General features: G+C 24.9%; 1 protein-coding gene across 5 annotated transcripts in view; it reads left to right on the forward strand.

The window, feature by feature from the left end:
* Positions 1–8,496: 8,496 nt before the first annotated feature.
* Positions 8,497–20,689, forward strand: part of LOC114119227 (acetylcholine receptor subunit alpha-like) — a 156,407-nt gene continuing 144,214 nt past the window's right edge. For all 5 annotated transcript variants that reach the window (XR_003592016.2, XM_027980742.2, XM_027980729.2 and 2 more), the window contains exon 1: positions 8,497–8,872. The gene's annotated coding sequence lies outside the window, so the exon portion shown is untranslated. The remainder of the gene's footprint in view (positions 8,873–20,689) is intronic.

Below are 20,689 nucleotides of genomic sequence, written 5' to 3' on the forward strand. Positions count from 1 at the left end.
TCAATTGTTGTAGAGTCGGTGTTATTCTGCCTACAAGCACTATTGCACTAATATGACAGTAATTGGTTTCACCCACGAATTCTATTATTTATTTCTGCTACTGTTAAATACGATACTTACTAATGGTTGGTCACCTCATCTAAAATCCGTCGTAATGGTAGAAGCTTTGATTGTTCACCGAGTATCTAACCATAATCTCTTTAAAGTTTCAACTAGTGCATAAGTGCAAGGTAAGAACTTATATGCGTAATACTTAACTTTAAACCATTACCGAAAATATAATATATATATTAGACTGCCTTTTATAAGTGCTTCAATCATCCGACTCGTAATATTATCATGTAGGTATTATTATAATATAGAACAATTTTTTTAATTTTTTTTTTTTTTACTTTAGTTAAATACTCGTTATCTTTAAACGTACTTATTAATGTTTTTGAAAATATATTTTTACTGTTTTTATTGCTTTTAATTTTTACTTTTTTTAAAAGTTTTTAATTTCACATTCTTTGGCAAAATATTTTCTTAAAATTAAATAAAAATAAGTAAAATAACTGTAACTTGCTAAAGATTCGATTAACATAGATCAAAATCAAAAAATAAAATAAAAAATATTGACTTTGGAAATACAAAACAAAAATGTATTTTGTTATTAAAAAGTAAAACTTATAATAGTAAAAATATAATTTTTTTTCAAAAATTACATTCATTAATCTAAAATTCAGTAAATTTAAAACTTTTTCAAGATAACGAGTATTTATTATTATAAATTTATAAATTAATCATCGGGTATATTATCTATAAATTATAATAATATAGTATATTATACCTAAATATTAACTTATTATATTTACTGTAAAACTACTATTGTCTATTAGTTATGACCACGCCATATATTAATACGTTTTATACATTATAATTATCATATTATTCTCACCAAAAATAACCATCCAATTAATAATAATAAGTTATCTTATAACATAATATAAGCGTGTGTAGAAACTGTTTTGATATGTAATTTATAAAATGACAAAAAAATTATTAAATATTTAAATACATATTTATTATATAAAGTTATTTATTGCATACTACAATACTTAATTTATGTATATTTATTAAATTTTAACAAACGGTTTAATCAAATAAATTTTTAAAGTTATGACATGTTTAGGAATACATCAACTGAATATGATAGTAGTAAAATGTACATATTTGTCTAAATTGAATTTATTCTATTTGAGCTCTCAAAAAATTGTTAACATTTTATCTATGCTCCAATTCTGTTTCACAGTAAAATGTACTATTTATAATAAGAGATTAAACATTCTTATATGAGCCGTTCTAAAATAATAATACATTATGCGCGTATAACTGTTGTATAGTTTTAAATATAATATTTTTATACCATAATGAATGCGATTTTAATTTTTAGTTCACTATCGGTAACATGGTTATTTTTTAATTATGATTTTTACGTACACTGAATCATTAAAAGCATTTACCCTAAAATAATGTGAAATCTGATACTGTTGGAAATTTTGGTTGTTTCATTATTTATGCGTGTATACTGTACGTACATGCAAGTAGGTATATTATGCTCAACATTGATGTGTGTATGGTCATCATATAGCTAAAACCCAAATACCCTTTGTAAACATTTCTATTGTTTGACAAATCCAGGCGGACACTCGAACGTTACATATTTAAATAATTTTCTATTTCACATTTGATACACAGTAAAACGGAATTTAATCAATATTTAAAAACATTTTAATATACCTATAACGTATATAAAACCTTAATTTATTTGTGGTTAAATTTTCTTTAAACTCTAATTATTAATATATTATTATGGATGTTTAAATAAATCAAATATATTATATTTGAAATAATATTATTTATTGAAATACCATTGTATGATAAATTACGTCTTAAATCTAAATATAATACTACTTATAAACTTATTTATTATTATTATTTATAATTAATTCACAAAAAATACCATACTAATAAAATGCATTAAAATACGAATGAATAAAAATCATAGCCATAAGTTTGTGTCGGCAGGAATGTCCATACCTGCCTTCTCAATAATTCTATAGCCTACTATAGGGGCACTTCCTCTCAACATTGCCCTATCATCCCATAATTTTAACGTCTGTTATGTACCTAATCATTCTTCACAAGAAACTCCCACACTTTCAATTTAGCTGGAGTTGATGGTAAGGGTGATTTTGCGAGAGAAGACAGTACCGGTCATTTCTATCTACTCACTTCTATAAAATACACCATGTTCATTATTTGACAAGTTTAACTAAATTTACTAAGTAAAACGAACCGTATGGCGTATAATATGTAAACTGATATAAAATAATATAAGCCCCAATAGGCAAACATCTGATATAATACAATATGTATATATATATATATATTACATTACATATAGTTCCTGAGATCTTATTTCACTTTTGGTTTTATTAATAATATTGGCAGAGTCGTTTCTAATAATGCGCCGCGCCGTGAACAGTATAGTGCTTTTAATTTCCCGGAAACGGGATTCGTTTGAAAACACACCTACACTTGGGATATTCTGGTCAGCATTTCTCAATTACGTTTTATTTTAACACATACACATTTATATATATGTATATATATATACATATATATACACAGGGAGAAATCTATACATTCGTATTCTCTTCTGAGCATTTGATATTGACACTAGAAAAAAAAGTATGCCACGTTGTTCAAAATACATGCATATAGGTACGTGAAGAATACGTCATAAAAACCATGGTAAAAGCCGATTTTCAAACGCGATAATTTGATAATCGAGATTTTGTAACCGTAAGTATTCGCTATTTTTTATAACATTTTAATCTCGTGTGAAATATTTTTTTTTATTGGAGATATCACCTAATCGTGTATATAGGTGTATACTTTTAATATCGATGTCGATCCTATGAACCTATCACTTAACACTATAATTGTATAATATTCAAATAAAATAAAGTACGCATTCACTAATGATGATCGATCACGAGTTTAAAATATAGGATTTGATAAATTTATTTTAAGTTATTTATTAATATCGATTATGTTTATTTGTTGTTAACAACGATATTAACAGTTTTATTTGTCAATATAATCCTGGATAGGCGCCTAGAATATAGAATGAAATTTTAATTTATTATAAACATAGTTTTTTGCTATCATAAAAATTTAGATATATGTGTATCATATTTTTATTTAAGATGGCTCATAATCGATGGACGAATTATCAAGTGCGTAGAATATTGATTTAATTAAAATATAATACAAAAAATAAGATTTAAAAAACGAGTAGTAAAACAAAATTATACAAGATACAAAACCATATGAAACATAATATGCAAGATAGATAAAAAAATATTTGATGTATTTAAAAAAAATCTATTTTCAATACAAATACTTATTAATACACTTCGTAATAAAATGTTATGTTACTGTTTTGTCTGTCAAATACTTTGAACCTCGTTGCATAGTTAATTTAAAAGTTAATGTATAAAAGTAAATAAAGGCGTAGTAGTTCGGATAGTCAGATCAGTAAAGCGAATTGTTTTCGATTAACTCGTGTCGGTTATTTTAACGCGATTGGTTTGATAAAAAACAATAACATTTTGAAGTATCTATGTATAAGAACAGTAAAAAAATACAAATAATACGATTTGAAAGAGACAACAGTAGAAATATTGACGGCGGCAAGTGAATATACTTCCTATAAGCAGTCTATAAAAATAATAATAATAGAATATATTACGGTATGGTGCGTTGTCACAGTACACAGATCACCGCATAGACTTAATAACAATTTGTATTATTATTATTATTGTTATTATTATTATGTGTATTGTTGCACTGCAGCGAACGACCCTCATCGTCCTCTATATAAGCGTACAATATATTATAGTCTGCTGCACCGAAATGGATATACAAATGCAGCGTTGGGTTTTCTGAGAGTGCGACTCCAGCCATCCCAACCACCCTTGCCCGGGCATTTTCAGTTTACGTTTTCTCGTAATTGAAACGTATTGTGATGAATTTTCCTCCTCATATCTTCGTATATAAATATATATATATTAAGGTATAGGCATACAAAAAGGATACAATATATAATTTACTTATACAAATTTTTGCTATAATACCGGTATCGACTGTCGCGGCTACTATAGTGCCTAGAAAACTTTTCTTACACTGATACGTATTTGAAGAACTACACAGTAATATATTATATTCTACATATGATTCATATGCATGCACCGATTCAGGTCAAGGACATTTCAATAGGGTTTAGTTGCAGCGTGTATCACGACGATGAAAGAAATCCCCGTTAACAGTGAATACAAAAATATTGCATTTATATTACATTTTATAATTTATAATTGATACATTATTATGTTTTCAAGAAATATTGTGAATTATTCGGATTGAAAATTGGTTTTTTTGATATTGTTGAACTAAATTTGTAAATTATTTTTATACCAATAAAATCAACTAGTTTAAAGTAAGTAGGTGTTGAGTGTATAATATCATTACTGAAAAGTTCTTTGAAATGGATAATATATTAAATTTGAATGCAATGATAAATCATTGTACATACAAAAAATGATTTTGAACGGAGACGGTCTGTCAGCATATATTACTAAGTTTATTTGTACTTATATTTCTATTAGTAAAGTCATTGAAATAAGTAATAGCATAAAATCAATTTAAATATTTTGAAAACACCATAGAGTGAGTTGTAAAATATAATAATGAATTTACTAATTTAAAGTCCTTAAAAAACATTTAAATTTCAATAAAATAATCAATACTATTAAAAAATCCATTTTAGATGAACATAATAAAGTATACAAAACAAATTTAGCTCTTATATTTTTAAGATTCTTTGATTTCAGTAAGAACTGTTTATGAGGAATTTTGTATTAAATGTTTAAGCTTAAGCTATACAAATTAAAAATTGTATACATTTTTTTTTAGTTAAAAATGTATACATTTCTTACAACTTCAAATTTCTCATAAAAAATTACTGTGCAGTTACGTTTAATTTTAGATTCTGAACGGAGTGATGAAATGTATTGATTTTACAATGATGTATGTTTTTTCTTTTTTTTTTTTATCTGTGTACAGCATAACAAGTCGAAATAGGTTTTTCAGCGAAATTTCAAACTTTGGGGGTGGTTTCCGATGGAAAAGTGAATATCCTTGGTGCATTATAAAGATAAAAAGTAAACATTTTCCAACAGTTTTCAAAAAAATCAAGAAAAACAAAAAAAAATGACGGAAAAACGTGAATTTTTACGCAAAACCAATTTTCGTCAAAATCGAATTTTTTATTTTACTATAACTCAAAAACTAATCGATGTAAATACTTGAAATTTTCACCAAATGTTTATATTAGCGTTCTCCATACACAGTTAAATTTTCAAAGAATTTTGACTTTTTTTGAACTATTTATAGACAATTGAAATTTTCAATTTTTCTAAGTATTTTTTTTTTAAATAACGATAAAAATTTTTTGACTGACCAGAAAATTTTGAAAATTTAATACAAGGTTTCTTATAAGTTGTTCTTAAATTGATATACAAAAATTCGAAATCGTTAGTTGCAATTTTTTTTTATGAGTGCTTAAAGTTCGAATTTATACGAAATATGTCAAAATTGCGAAAATTTGCAAGTAATTTTGTGGTTGGAAAATTTTAAAAATTTTTTCTTTTATAACTAAGTTTTGAAAATTTGGTGCAAGATTCTCCATAAATTTTGCTTCAAATATCTGTAAAAAAATCTCTACCGGATTCAGACAAAAAAATTTTATGAGTGTTTGAAATTTAAATTTTTATAATACCGCGTTAAATAATGGTTTAGCCTCAAACGATTTTTGATATTTGTTGTTATTCAAATAGTATAAGTCGTAAATACTTAAAAATTTTACCAGTTATTTAGATTGTCATTTTCTTTACGTGATTTGATTTTAAAAATATTTTGACTTTTTTTGAGCTATTTATAGACGAATGAAATTTTCAATTTTCCTAAGAATTTTTTTTTGAAGTGTCGATAAAATTTAAGAGTCAAAATATTTGAAAAATTAATACAAAGTTCCTCATAAGTTATTCTTATAGCGATAAAAAAATTATAAGAATACATAGGCACAATTTTTTTTTATTAGCATTTGAAATTCAAATTTTGACAACAACTCGTCAAAATCATGAATATTTGCAAATTATTTTGTAGTTCAAAATTCATAAAATTGTTTATATTTATATCTAACGTTAAATATTCTAGACTGACAAATCATCTCCGTTCAGAATCGTTTTTCGTATACAATGATACCTATCATTGCATTCAAATTTAACCTACCCTAGTCCGAGGTCCACCCCACCCCCTAATGTACAGCAGAGCGGTACCCACTTGCCGACTTTTAGATTCTGAACGGAGTGATGAATGTATTTTTTATTAATTTCAATATAAACAATACTTACTTATTCTTTTATCAATTTTTTAAGTTTTCTGACCAAGGATAATTTCTTACATCAACATTAATAGTAAAGAAAATAAAACAATTCAAATTTCAAAAGTTTATAAATAGTTCCATATAAATAGTTCCAAAAGAGTCAATATGTTTATTAATGAAACACTCACCAAATGGTCATTTGGTAAAAATTAAATTAATATTTTACTAATTTTATTTTTTTTTCTCTTAATTATTTAAAAAGAAACTGAAAGTTTTTAATTTTGAATCTTCAAAATGTTAACTACATTCACTTACATATCAGAGAATATATTAAAATAACATTGAAGTAAATTGCCTACTGTAAAAATTAGTGTTTTCAAGCACAAAAACAAACATACCTTTATCATTGTAAGTTCAATACATTTATACCTCCGTTCAGAATATAAAATTTAATATTACATTGTTGTCTTTACATAAATTTATCTTATAATAATTTACATTATTTGTTTAAATATACATATTTTATTTGCTCTATCAAATATAGGTTTTAAATGATACCTACATTTAAAAGATTAATATTTGTATCTTATTTTAAAATAAAATATATCTTGCTCCGTAGGAAAAATCTACCCTCCAATATATTTATTAGGGGTAAATTTAAATGTTGTCGTATTATTCAATGAAGTAAATAACATTGATTTCATCGAATACGTACGTAATGTAATGTGTACCTACGACCTATCTATTATGTATTCATATTGCCGGTTATAGCAACTTGTAAGTATTATAATTTGAACATCCTACTGGCATAATATTATAATTCAACCTCTTTACTGACGGTAAAATAAATTTGCCTAATCAAACCGCTTCTGTTATTAGTTCTTAAATTTCATATCATTAGGTTTTGTTTATTAGTAGAAGATCACATACTTTGTAAATAGAAGTTACTTTCAAGAAATAATTTAGATAGTATTTCTTAAGATGATGGATGTATATATTTTTTTTTTTTTAATGTTTTTTATAACCGTCCAAATTCACAAAATTACACATAACGAACTCTGTTATTTTTCATATTGATATTTAAAATAGTGAGTATGTGATACTATATAGTAAACACTTGATTCACTCGAATATTGATCTATCATGTACAATATAGGTACTAATATTTTAATATTACCATTTTTTCCTACTATAAATTGTTAAGTGGACGATTTATATTTTTTGCTAATGTTGATATTTTAAGCTGAAATTTGAAGGAATAGTTTCTGAGTCGTTAATATTTATCTACTGAGTATAATAGTCATTGATAATGGTTTTATATAAAATTTAAAATATATTTAATATTAAATCGAGTACATTCTTGTTATTTCCTCAGACAATTTTTATAATTTATACAGTTCTAATAAATGATAAAATATAACGAATATAGTTTTATTTAAAATCAACATAGGCTAAGTTTTCAAACCTATAATATTGTCATGACTTATTGGATATGCTTTGCGTTTAAGACGTATTAGACGTATTAGCTCAAAAATAACTCGTTTAAATTTCACTTAATATATATATTCTTTTAATATATCTGTGTGATAAAGTAGAAAAGAATTGTCTTTATTTTAAAAAAAGAAGAAGTTTGTTCCACCATAGAATACACCTCTTTAAATAGTAAAAAATGTAATCATTTGAAAAAATTGATCCTTAGGTATGTTTAAAAATTCTACAGATCAGATTATTTGAATACATTTTTTATTACCTAAGGATGTAAAGCATCTTCGGTGAATCGTTCTGCAACACACATAAACCTATTATAGGACGTATTATAATACTATATAGTATTTACCGAACGATGTGTGACAAACGAAATATTATTGTCGTATTATCTTCGTCTCTCGTCCGGAAAACTATGCCGTCGATTCGTGCAGTAGTATCGCATCGTCGCCACCGTCGCGCCGCTCCGCCGAGGGGGTAGTAGAGCCCTGTCGCGCCGCCACCGGCACCGTTCGGCAGTGTGGCGCATTTTAGTAGGGTCCCGTACTCGGCGTACTCTGTCGCGCACACCCGTCCGCCGCGTATACACTGTGACTACGTCGCTTTCTCGAACTCGTATTTATCGTCGTACTGACCACCCTCAACGACCGCCACTACCGATTTCTTAAAAAAAGTTGTTTTCTACTCGGGATTTTCGACGTTTTATTTGCCATAGTTTTTATTATCATTTTTTTTTCGTTCATTTTAAATTTTTTCCAACTCGTGTTATATAGTACTATAATAATAACAATAATAATAATATCATCATCACCTAATATATTAATATTAAAATATTATATAGTGTTTTTCCCTAAACCGCACGGCCGCGTCGCCGTCAATCTCCGGATCTGACCGCAGGTAAAAAAATATAATATTGCAGGCATTTTTTTTTAATATACCTAATAAATCTTATATTAATTTATTTGTAACGTAATAATATAGTGTGGGATTGAACGTGTAGCCTAGTGTCACACATAGATGCACGTTTATGACTATTGTAATAATATGGTGCTTGAGTATCGAAAAACATTTCCAAGCCATTAACTCATCCAAATTTTAAGGGTTATTAATATAAAAAATACTATTTTTCAATGTTATCATTTTATTTTTTTAAAATAGGTACATCGATATTTTCATTAAAGTGTTCAACTCATCAGATTATAGTATGAAATTAAAAATATAGGTTTCGATTTAATAATTAAGCTTTGGTACATGAGATTAACCAACAAAAATAAGAACAATTTTATAATAATAATTATAATGATAATAATAAAATAATAAATAATTATTCTTGAAAAAAAAAATATGAACAATAATTTTGAAATAGTATTGATATTATTTGTATCTTTCTGTTTTAAATATATTTTATATTATACTATAAGTAGGTATATTCATTTTATTTATCAGAGAGCATAAACTGAACATATTATATAACACCAATTACCTATTCATTAGACAATAATATTGCGATAAGTAAGACTATTGATAAATCCGTATTTCATGTTGTGATCTCTATAATATGAATTCAAACTGCTATATTGCTTTAAGAACTTTTAACGCCTTTTGCAATTTGCGGCTATGGTGTGACTGTGAAATGCGTTTACTATACCTAAAATTTGATCGTCAAACAGATGGTACGCATTTAACTTCTTAAAGAGCTTTTATTTTTTTTTTCATCCAAGAAAAACGCCAAAGAATATTATAGTCTTTAAGCGGAGATCAGCCAATTGAGCAGAAAGAATGGATTTTAAACGAGAAAGACCTACATTGAATGATCAGGTGGTGTGGTCGTTTCGCACATTTAATTAAATACGCCTTCAAAAAGAAACACGTTTTGGGTAATTAGCTTGGACGGCTAAGACACTTTTTATGTATTGCTACCGATAGGACAATATTATGATATCAATGATCGTATGTTTATATATATATATTATAATGTATGCAGAAATGTTATTATTCTTGATTAGTTAAAATAGTGTTTAGTATAAAATACTAAATTTTACTTTGATATTACATTTTACTTGTTCGTATAATATTTTAATTTTAGAATCTAGGAATTTTACACTTGTATCACGTTGTGATATTATAGTTTCAATATAATAAAATATAGGAGGCCCCCTTTTCGGCTATAATGAATCATTCTTCTTTTGATCAAAACGTACATTCCCATTTTGGCAAATACGGTTTACTTACCTTTATATGAATTGTAATTATTGTTTATGATATACTTATGGAATTGATCTCTATGTACATTTTTAATAATTATAACTGTAAACTAATACATGTTTTTAAGAGTCGATGAAATTATAATATTATATTAAATATTTATCATTTATCAATACATTTTTTTTTTAGATTGCATCCCATATACTCATCAACCAAATAACTATTTTCTTATAACGCCTAACGGATAAAATTAATTAATATTTTGGTTCACTACTTTATCAAGATAACTGTCTTAATAAGCAAACATTTAACTCAAGTTGTTGCTAGAACTGTAGTTTAACATTTATCCAATATATATAGAACAACAAATGAAATGAATGTATGCAAATGTATGTAACAGTTATAAGTTACCTCTAAGTACATCATTTTAAGTATGTTAAATATTATATTTAGTGCATAATGAGTTAAGTTTTAATTTCTTAACCCTTAATACACGTCATGTATTACATATTACATATTACAAAATGATGATATAAGATGACATAAATTATTTGTATTAAAGTAATTACTGAAATATACAGCTTGTAAAAACGAATTGGCAAAACGATGACAAAAAAAAAAATCTGTGCTATTCGATGAATAATGCAATTTTTGTATTAAATAAAAACAATACATTTTATAATACATTATACTAAGGGATTTTTTCTCCTACTCAATTTGTTCATCAACCCCTCATATTCACACGTCCTTTTGCCTCCCATCAGAAATGAGCTTTTGCTTCTGTGATCTAAAGATCATCCTTTTTGAATCTTGAAATCTGATAATCTTAAAAATGAGATAAGCAAAAGATAAAATAAACAAAACTTTTTTAAATAATAGAGTTTTAAGTATTTAACTTTTAAGATAAAATATACTTATATTTGTTTATATTATGAAGAGATGTAAAATAAAAATAATATAAAATAATAGTACTTTAGGTAGTTTAAAATTTTAAATATTTAAATAAAAAGTAATAAGACAAGTTTTATGTGTGAACAATACTTGTAATACTGTTATAATAGTTAATTTATTCCCGTGTTACTATTATTTATGACTTTATGAGAACATTGATGATTTCAATTTTAAATCTGTGAAATAATATTTTAAAAATTATATCGTTATCATTATAAACAATTTGGCAATTAAAAAATTAAAACATTAGAATACACAATTTAATAAAAATTATATTATTATGTCTAAAATATTGAGCAACAATAAAAATATTAAAATCGATAGAATACAATATAAGAGAATAAGAGACTGTAATTATTTGAAAAACTCAAGTTTAAATTTGAATATTTTGAAATAAATATTTAACTATAATTATCTTTTTTTATACTAATTTAGTTGTAATATTTAACTTTATAATGATATTTGTAGATTTTTTGATAGTTGATCATAATAAAAAAATGTATGATTGTTGATTATAATAAATTAATAAAAGTAATGTATATAATCGTCATAATCGCATATTATAAATAGCATTTTAAAGTATCATCTAATGTAGATCACAAATATTAATAACCTATAAACTATACGTAAATCTCGTAAAAACTATTTTCTTCTGTTGATAACGAAAAATTCCATTGGTAACATTATCTAGTATCTTCGTTGATATTATAAATATTTTAAGTAAATACCTATTTCAATCAAGAACGATGCAAAAAGTAATTTGATGTATAGATAAAAAAAAGTATCGATGTTTCAATATGAATTCACTTTTATTGTGTCAGGAAACAGTTAACAGTATAGCATATTATATTAATCCCGTATATAGTATATATATATATTTTGATGTTTACATTTTAAAGTACGGCGTGTTTGTAGGGTACAAAATGCTTTTGAAAAATCTTGTTTAATACACCATTTTCATTTTAGTCTAAGCCGTGAGAAGAAGCAATTGGTTTTACAACGATGTGCTGTTTTTTTCCTCCAGAAAACACTTTTTGGATACCTTGTTGAAGTTTCGTGAAGCTCTTATAGTTTATACACACAGATTGGAAATGGAACGCAGATGGTACTTTAAATAGGTCTTTTTTTTTCCTAGTAATCTTAAATAACTCGTATAATAAACTACGAAAATCAGCAAATAATAATTCCAATTCCTTTTTAGTTGTTTTGGCGTATTAAAAAAAAATAAAAATAATGACTCAAATTTTCTCCGATCATATTTTATGCAAAGTTACCAATTTCACTTTATTGTATGTTAATTTATTTTTAATAAAAAATATCTAACTATTGTTGTATTTAAAATGTTATTTTATACCTTACAATTTCTAAAATCAAACATTTGAATTGAAACGTTTATTATTATACTATTATTCAAAAAAAAAAAAAAAAATCATTAATAGGTATTCAACAACTTGACAAAATAAAAATATAATTATATTATTATTATTCAGAAATAATTTTTTAGTGTACTTTTGTACTGAAAAAGTAACTTTTATTTCCACTAGATATGTATACATTTATTGGATACTTAAAATGAGATCCATTACTTATAGATAAAAAACAATTTCTTTTTATGTATATAAAAATGTTGAAAATATCTCTTTTTAATAAAAATTAAGTTATTTATTCTACATTTTTATAAAGCACGTATTACAAGTTTTAAATTTTTTTATAATGTTATACATTTTGTTGAAGTTTTAACTATTTTTTATAAATAAAATAAAATATGTGAGTATGATTATAACAAATAAATCATGGATTTACGGAAGGTGTCTCTGAAGAATATAAAGTACCTATATAAAGAAATAAAATATACTTCTGAAAATATGTCAAATATTTATGGTAAAAATAAGGATAGAATCTCACAATAGATCCCTGTTTAACCACTATTTCAAATCAGACATTCATCATATTTGTACTCTGAATACATAATGACATTATGGTAATGGGATTAGCGAAATTATTTTTAAGTCATTTTTTTCGTGTATCAAGAGTTTTTAATTCCAATATTTTTATTTTTTGGATAATATTATTGCTAACGATATTAAAAAAAAAAAAAAATAAACAAACAAACAAATTATTATAAAATATTAAAAAAAAAATGATATTTATAATTATCAATTATTATTAGTAATATAAATTATATCTAAGTGAATATTATTTTGGGTGGAAGATAAATAGAACATTATAGTTCATAGAAACCCGTAAGAAATGATACTTAACCATTTAGAATATTATGTAATGAAAACTTAATTACAAACATGTAAAACAATTATATAGTATATTGTATACCCTAACCTATGTTGATTTTGTATAAATAATATTACTTCTTATTCACAATGTCATTTGAAAAATAATAATACATATTATACATATTTTTCAATTATCATGTGTACCAAATTATCAGATAGTCATTACATACTGAAATCGTATTTCTAATAGACATGGTTCATGAAATAGAAGATAAATTTGAGAAAAGATTAATTACTTTATTTGATTAATTACTTGATGCAGGATACAGGATACATTAATACTATAATATTATACATATAACATAATAGTTACAGAGTATACTAAATTATGAAATATTAGTTGAATTAAGTTAACAAAAATTTAATACAGTATAAATATTTTTCTTATTTTGATATGCATTGGTTCAGTACCTATTCATACTTTATTATATACACAAGTATTTCTTAAAAGTAAGATTGATCGACTGTATAGTATATTTTTATTCCTTCTATGATTTTGTTTTGAAAAAAATATTCATATTAAATCAATACAGTTGTATTTTACATTATAAAGCTATTATTAATACAACAATAATAATAAAATTACAATTATTATAAATTATATTTTTGATTTGTTAAATTATGTTAATGTAAATAGTAATTAGATAAATTTATAATCACTTTGATTAAGTTTTATTAAATTAATAGAGTTTAACAAACTTAAATTTATTATTATGAAAAATAATTTGTATGCACAAATACAATATTTAATTCAATATTATTAAATCAATCTATAATAAGTCGTTAATAATTTTAACTACATTTTTTTTTATTGAAAATTTCTTTAATAATTTGCGTACAATTTACTATAATATTTTACATGGAAAAAATCATGGTGTAATTATAAGGTTCAATACAACGTAATAGTTTTATTATCGTCCATGATTCTACACGTACATAATAATACAATAGTAAATAAAAATGTAACCATTATAAATAAAATATTTTGACATATATAATGTTAAAACTTTCGTCGGCGCATTTAATCTAAAAAAATGTATGTCGAATAACACACGTAGAACAGTGACATTGGTTTTCTGCCTTGGATAAAAATCTTCATCTAAAAACATGCGTACGTAGTGTGAACAATGTTTTTCGGGTCATTTGCTTGTTTACTGAACCACAAGTTTCTTCAAAAAACAATGAAAACTGATTCTTTCATGAGTTTAACATAAATGAAAAAAAAAAAAAATTGAAAATGGAAATAACATAAAAAGTTCATGTGCAATGAAACTGCAAAAGGGATGTGATGCAAAAATAACAACAATACCAAGTCAACTGAAAAACCGTCGGTGAATAGCAGGAGTCGTATCACAAACTGATATCTTATGACGGATATTCAAATAGGTTCAGTTGTGTTCCAAAAGAGACTTTGAAAATTTAGTTCTATTTTTTAGTACCCACAAAAATTTTCATAATAGTAAATTTATTGTATTGATGTGTATATTATATTATATATTATGTGTTTTTTGTTTAGTAACATTTGATAGTATTTATAGTTTTATAAATATAAAAAACGTATGATGATAACGGATAGACTGTATATTAATCAAACTAAAAGTAAAAGAGTATTTTGTAATTTTGTCATCAATTTTCAGTTGACATTTGGAGTTCTTAACGGAACGATGTATGTATTGATTTTACAATGATGTGTTTTTATATAATATTTACTAGCTATTCCCATGCAAAATGCATCAGTGTTAAATGTGGTTGTCTAATGTTAACATTTAGCGTAACGCGTGTAGGTAAATAATATTTTTGATTTTCTGATTTGCTTTATAGATGATGTTTCCGACATATCAACTTAACATAGTCACCCTGAAGACAATTTTTATATTAAACCTAACTTAAAAAAATACTTCAATATTCAACTGTGATACAATATATAGTAACAAAAAAAAACCTAGTTGGTACTTTCAAAAATAAATAAACCATAGTCATCGTTTTATTAATTGAGAAGAACAAAAATAAAAAAAAAACTACCATGGAAATTCATATTGGTAATTTATACACAAAACTATTTTTCTATCTGTTTTTTCATTTTTTAGTAATTATTCTAAAACTAGATACTTATAATGTAAACTAAATTTTTATATTAAGATTTTTTAATTTATGATACAATCATACAATATTCAAAATAGTTTGACTCTTTTGGAGTTAATGAGAGCAATTTGAAATTTTTAATTTTATAAGTTGTTTTTCTATACATTTAGATGAAAAAATGTATATTTGTTCAAAATGCTAAACAATTTAATACAATCATATAAAGTTTTCAATATTCATATAATATAAAATTATACTAATTTAACCTAACCTAACCTAACCTTTTAATACTCATACAAAATTCAATAAATCAAAATTGACCAAAAATGTATTGTACTTTTTTTAATCGTTTGATGTTAGAATTTTAACACGATTCGTCAAAATCGGGAACATTTTAAAATTGTCTTGTAGCTATAAAATTCAACAGATTAATTTTAAACCATTAACTATTGTTCCATGAACATTTTAACAAAGTCTTATGGTAAGAAGTTAGTATTTAAGCAAACCTTAATTATAATAATATAATATAATATAATATAAAAAAATAAAAACTATTAAAATAATTATTAATAACATAATAAATGTAATATTTAAAAAAAAATATAATTTGGCCTACCGTATTAGGCACTATTTACTTAGTAATAATATGAATAAATCGCTATAATATCAATTTAATTATATAATTGAATTTACTTATGGTTATAAGGTTGATAAATCGTCTTCGTTCGGAGTAGTCTTATGCAATGATTTATCATTGAATTTAAATTTAACACATTCATTACTACATTGACCTACTTAATGACGACTCATGAGGTACACTTGACATTTATTGTATAGCAGCGAGTGGTTACCTACTTCCCTATTTTTTTTCTTTTTATTTTCTAATAGCTAGGTATTTTATAAATACATTTATCTCATGTGTATAAATGTATTTTTTGGAACGTTAAAGAGATAATATATTTTTTTCCAATTTTTCAAAGTATACAATTTTGAATAATTTTAAATTCCTGATTTAAATTCGTAAATCAATAACTTATATAATACTATATTTAAAAATAATTGTATCGCGTGAGTGTTTTTTTTTTTCATCGTTAATATTGTTAATAAATCCCATAATGTAATACCATGTACCTAATTGGCTACAGACCAAATAATAGATAATATTATTATTAATTGCGAACATTTAAGTCATAAAATCGTCACATGCTTATATAAACTATTTTATCTATGTGCAATAATTAGAATTTTTAATAATATATGTAATTATATATGTTCTACACATTGCTATTGATCAAATTCATTATTGTCAAATAGATATTGTAATTTTTAGCAGTTAATAAATAATATATAGCTTATAAACTATATAGCTATAATATTAACTCACCATTCCGTCTTATTGTCTTTTAATAATAAATTTCATTTGTATTCAAATTCTGATTTTTAGAATTCTTAAGTATTAACACTAAGATTTTTTTATAGCATTTAAGAAGCGTCATGTAACGTTACAAGTTTTTTTTTATATATATATAAAGCATATTATGAGTTTTTTTAAAACATTTTGATGCATCTAAATTTATATATTAAAGAAACACATTAACGATAAGTGTAACTATGCCTATATCTGAATTACCCTGTATCAAAAGGAGTCCTTAATCGCCAAGTTTTATCGTAATTTAAGAATGTTTTTTAACAAGAGGACTTGTTAAGTTGTTTATATTATATTAAAATCGAAGAAACATGTTAACCCTTTTGTTTAAATAAGATAATGAAAATTCAATTTTCTCTTATTTATTTATTATTATTGTTATGTTAAGCTTTTGCGCTATTTACATCAAGGTTTGCAATTTACTACATCATTACAATCGATAAGCAATATGTTTCAACTTTTTTTTTTAAGTTTAAAAACAAAATACGGTGTAATGTAATATTTTATTATGAGTAATGACAAAAACGTGTTAGCAACGTTAACGCAAATATTTTAATTTACTTAGTACCTATGTCATATTATTCAATATTATTTATGTCAATGAAAAGTTAAATCCTGATATTTAAAAAATAATATTAACATAATTAATTTTATTTGGTTATTTTTAGATTCGATAAAATAATAAATATAAATATAGTTTTAAAAATATTGACATCATATGGAAATAAATTCAACTTAAAGCTTTAAATGTTCAAAGTATTTTAAGCATTAACAAATCTATATATACTTATATTTTTCTATTTATATTAGGAATATTAGTAAAAACTTCACGAAACTTGTTCTTAAAACTTACCAAAACTAAGTGAAAATTAAATTAAAATACTATTTATATGTAAACTACGTAAATTTAACTTAATTTACGCCCAGTTGATGTTATATTTTGCTTCAATTTAAAATATAAAATTATATAGATAGTTGGTAGAGACTAAAAAAAAAAAAAATATATACATCATATACGTATATAGGTGCATCTAACAATTATAAATTAAAGACTCATTGTTTAAATAATTATTTATTTATTCTATAATTTTCTTTTGTTGTTGACGTTGTGAATAGAAACCAGTTAGTTTGTGTTATTTCAGGTTTTTTTTTCACATTTTAAACTTCTAGAATACTATTTTCTTGATAGGATTTGCACAAGTATAATGTATTTGATACGGGCGTGACTTAAAACTTTATACAGGCCCCGTGTTGGGAACTTTGTTGTAAACGAAATGTGAAAATACTTCGATTTAGCTAAGCACTTCTACAATGTTTTACGTACATAATATATTATAAGTTAGATGTTCAGACGAGTGTACGAGTTACCAATGGGGTGAACGGATGAGCGTAAATTGCTTTTAAATAAATTATTAACTACGTATAGTTTCTATTGGATACATGCTATGTTGGTACGTACTACATTCCATCATAGTAAAAAATATGAATATGTATATTATGATGATATTATAACTTAAAATTTAAATTTATCAAACAATTTATTTTTAGAAGATAAATTACAATGGTAGTAAAAGCACAGCAAATACCAGCTCCGATATATTTAAAAATAAATAAATAGTAATAAATTCATACACAGTAACTGGAAATTAAATTAAAAAATTATATTATATCAATACATTTAATACATATTATTTGATAGATTTGAAATTAAATTAAATTATTTGAACGTTAATAAACAATATTGTCGACATTAAATTGTTTCTTATTTTATCAGTGATTTATTACTTTGGAACGTCACACTAAACGGTTATTGTAATCTAGTAATAGTCGAAAAATAGGCAAAAGGTAAAAATTATAATTCTAAAAAAATTTTCCATCAATACCCATCCTCGTATTAAATATATCACTGTACCATATTATATAACAATCAAAGATTTGGTAATAATATTTTATCGAATTCGGTCGCTTAATAACAAATTATAGGCTGTAGGTATTATTATATGTCCACCACGCGTTCTACTCGATTGACCGTTTTCAATTTTCCCGGCTCATTAATTTCAACCGGCGCGAACAAAGTGCGTTGGTCCACTTCCAATCCCTCCTTTTATCCTTGTATTTGCAATGAGAAGACGATGTCGGCGGCGGCGGTAGCGATCGATCGTAATCCGATAAGGGCGCTGTGTACTAATTGAAGGGACTCGGTATACTTATATATATATATATATATATACAGGCGACTATATAAGTGTTATTCGGAGACGCACAAAAGTTAATATACAGAGAATACTAGTGGACAGATGCCAACGTATATGAGGAATTGATACCTATCTGTATGGAATTCATCCTCCACCAGTGCGAAAACGAGGTTGTTGGACGGTGGGGGTTAGGATTGATATGGGTAGCGGATATTGTGAGACGAAGTTTCACTATGTATATAATATATAATACAATAATATATATATATATGTATTAAGTGACATGAATTGAATTGTGACCATGAAAGTCAAGTACTTAAAAACGTTTATATATTGTGATCATCGTCCGCCGGTGCACATATATTTATTTACTGTAATAATATTATATAGACGCATTGGGACTTTGATACCTTATATCGCTAAACTTACTTAAGTATCTGCGTGAAGATATTATATATTGTAACTGAACTGGTGCACAATGATTTCGATAACAATTCGTATTTAATAATACCAACTAGAATTGATTAATATCCCCCATTCGCCTTACAATCCTGTTATAACTATCGAATTAAGGCACCGATATTGACTGCCAAGTATAGGAATATATGATCCTAGCGTTTTCAATTGTGGGGTGGAAGAGGAAGCCGTGTGGTTTTGGCATTAGCGGTTAGGTTGGAATTAATCATTTGGATTTTTAATAATTTTACTTAAAATACATAAATTATTTTCTGAACACAGTGACTTATTTGTTTATTTATTTTTTTGTGAAGAAGGTACTAAGAAAATTTTTCCCTTATTAATTTAAAAGTGGATCAGCGCCAACGCATCCACTACATTCAATTGCGACCCAGTCACCCGTGGACTCAGGCCGAATTCATTCGTTTCACGTCAAACATTATAATTTGGCGAGAAAATCGTTATAAATGTTTTGTTGACAAATTTCAGTGATCTGATGTCATAAATAACTGTTATTCCTAATTGTCTTGTTACAATAAGACGTGATATTTGTAAATTAGTTATTCGTCCTCCACACGTATACATTCAATACGACATATAAAAATTATTGAACCTGACATTTAGTTTAACTGTTCTCGACGAATCATAATATATTTTTAAAAACAATAATTAGATAAGTATTTTGACCATCAAGCGTGTACAATGGAAGTAATAGTTATAATTGCTCAGAAATAATCATTAAATTGCTATAATATTATTAAAATGCTGTTGTTGCTTAAATCGTTATATTCCTTAACTATTGTTAAAATATTTTAAGGATAGTTTAAGACGATGTCATATCCAGAGGTAAGATGAAAAATATATGGTATTATTTATTATTCTTTGTATAAAATAAAATATATGATAACAATTAATTTCATCTTAAATCAAACACATAAGTATGTGATAGAGTTCAATTTAGATGTCCGTGCACCTTCTGATAAATTATTATTTTTATTTATAAATGTCAACGTTAAAATTTTTATAATATAAATTCATATAAGTATGTTATACCTGTTACAATCATTTAGTATTATACTATTAACGTGTATTTATTATACGTAATATA

Source organism: Aphis gossypii, chromosome 2 (assembly GCF_020184175.1).
Source record: "Aphis gossypii isolate Hap1 chromosome 2, ASM2018417v2, whole genome shotgun sequence".
In the NCBI taxonomy this organism is placed as follows: domain Eukaryota; kingdom Metazoa; phylum Arthropoda; class Insecta; order Hemiptera; family Aphididae; genus Aphis; species Aphis gossypii.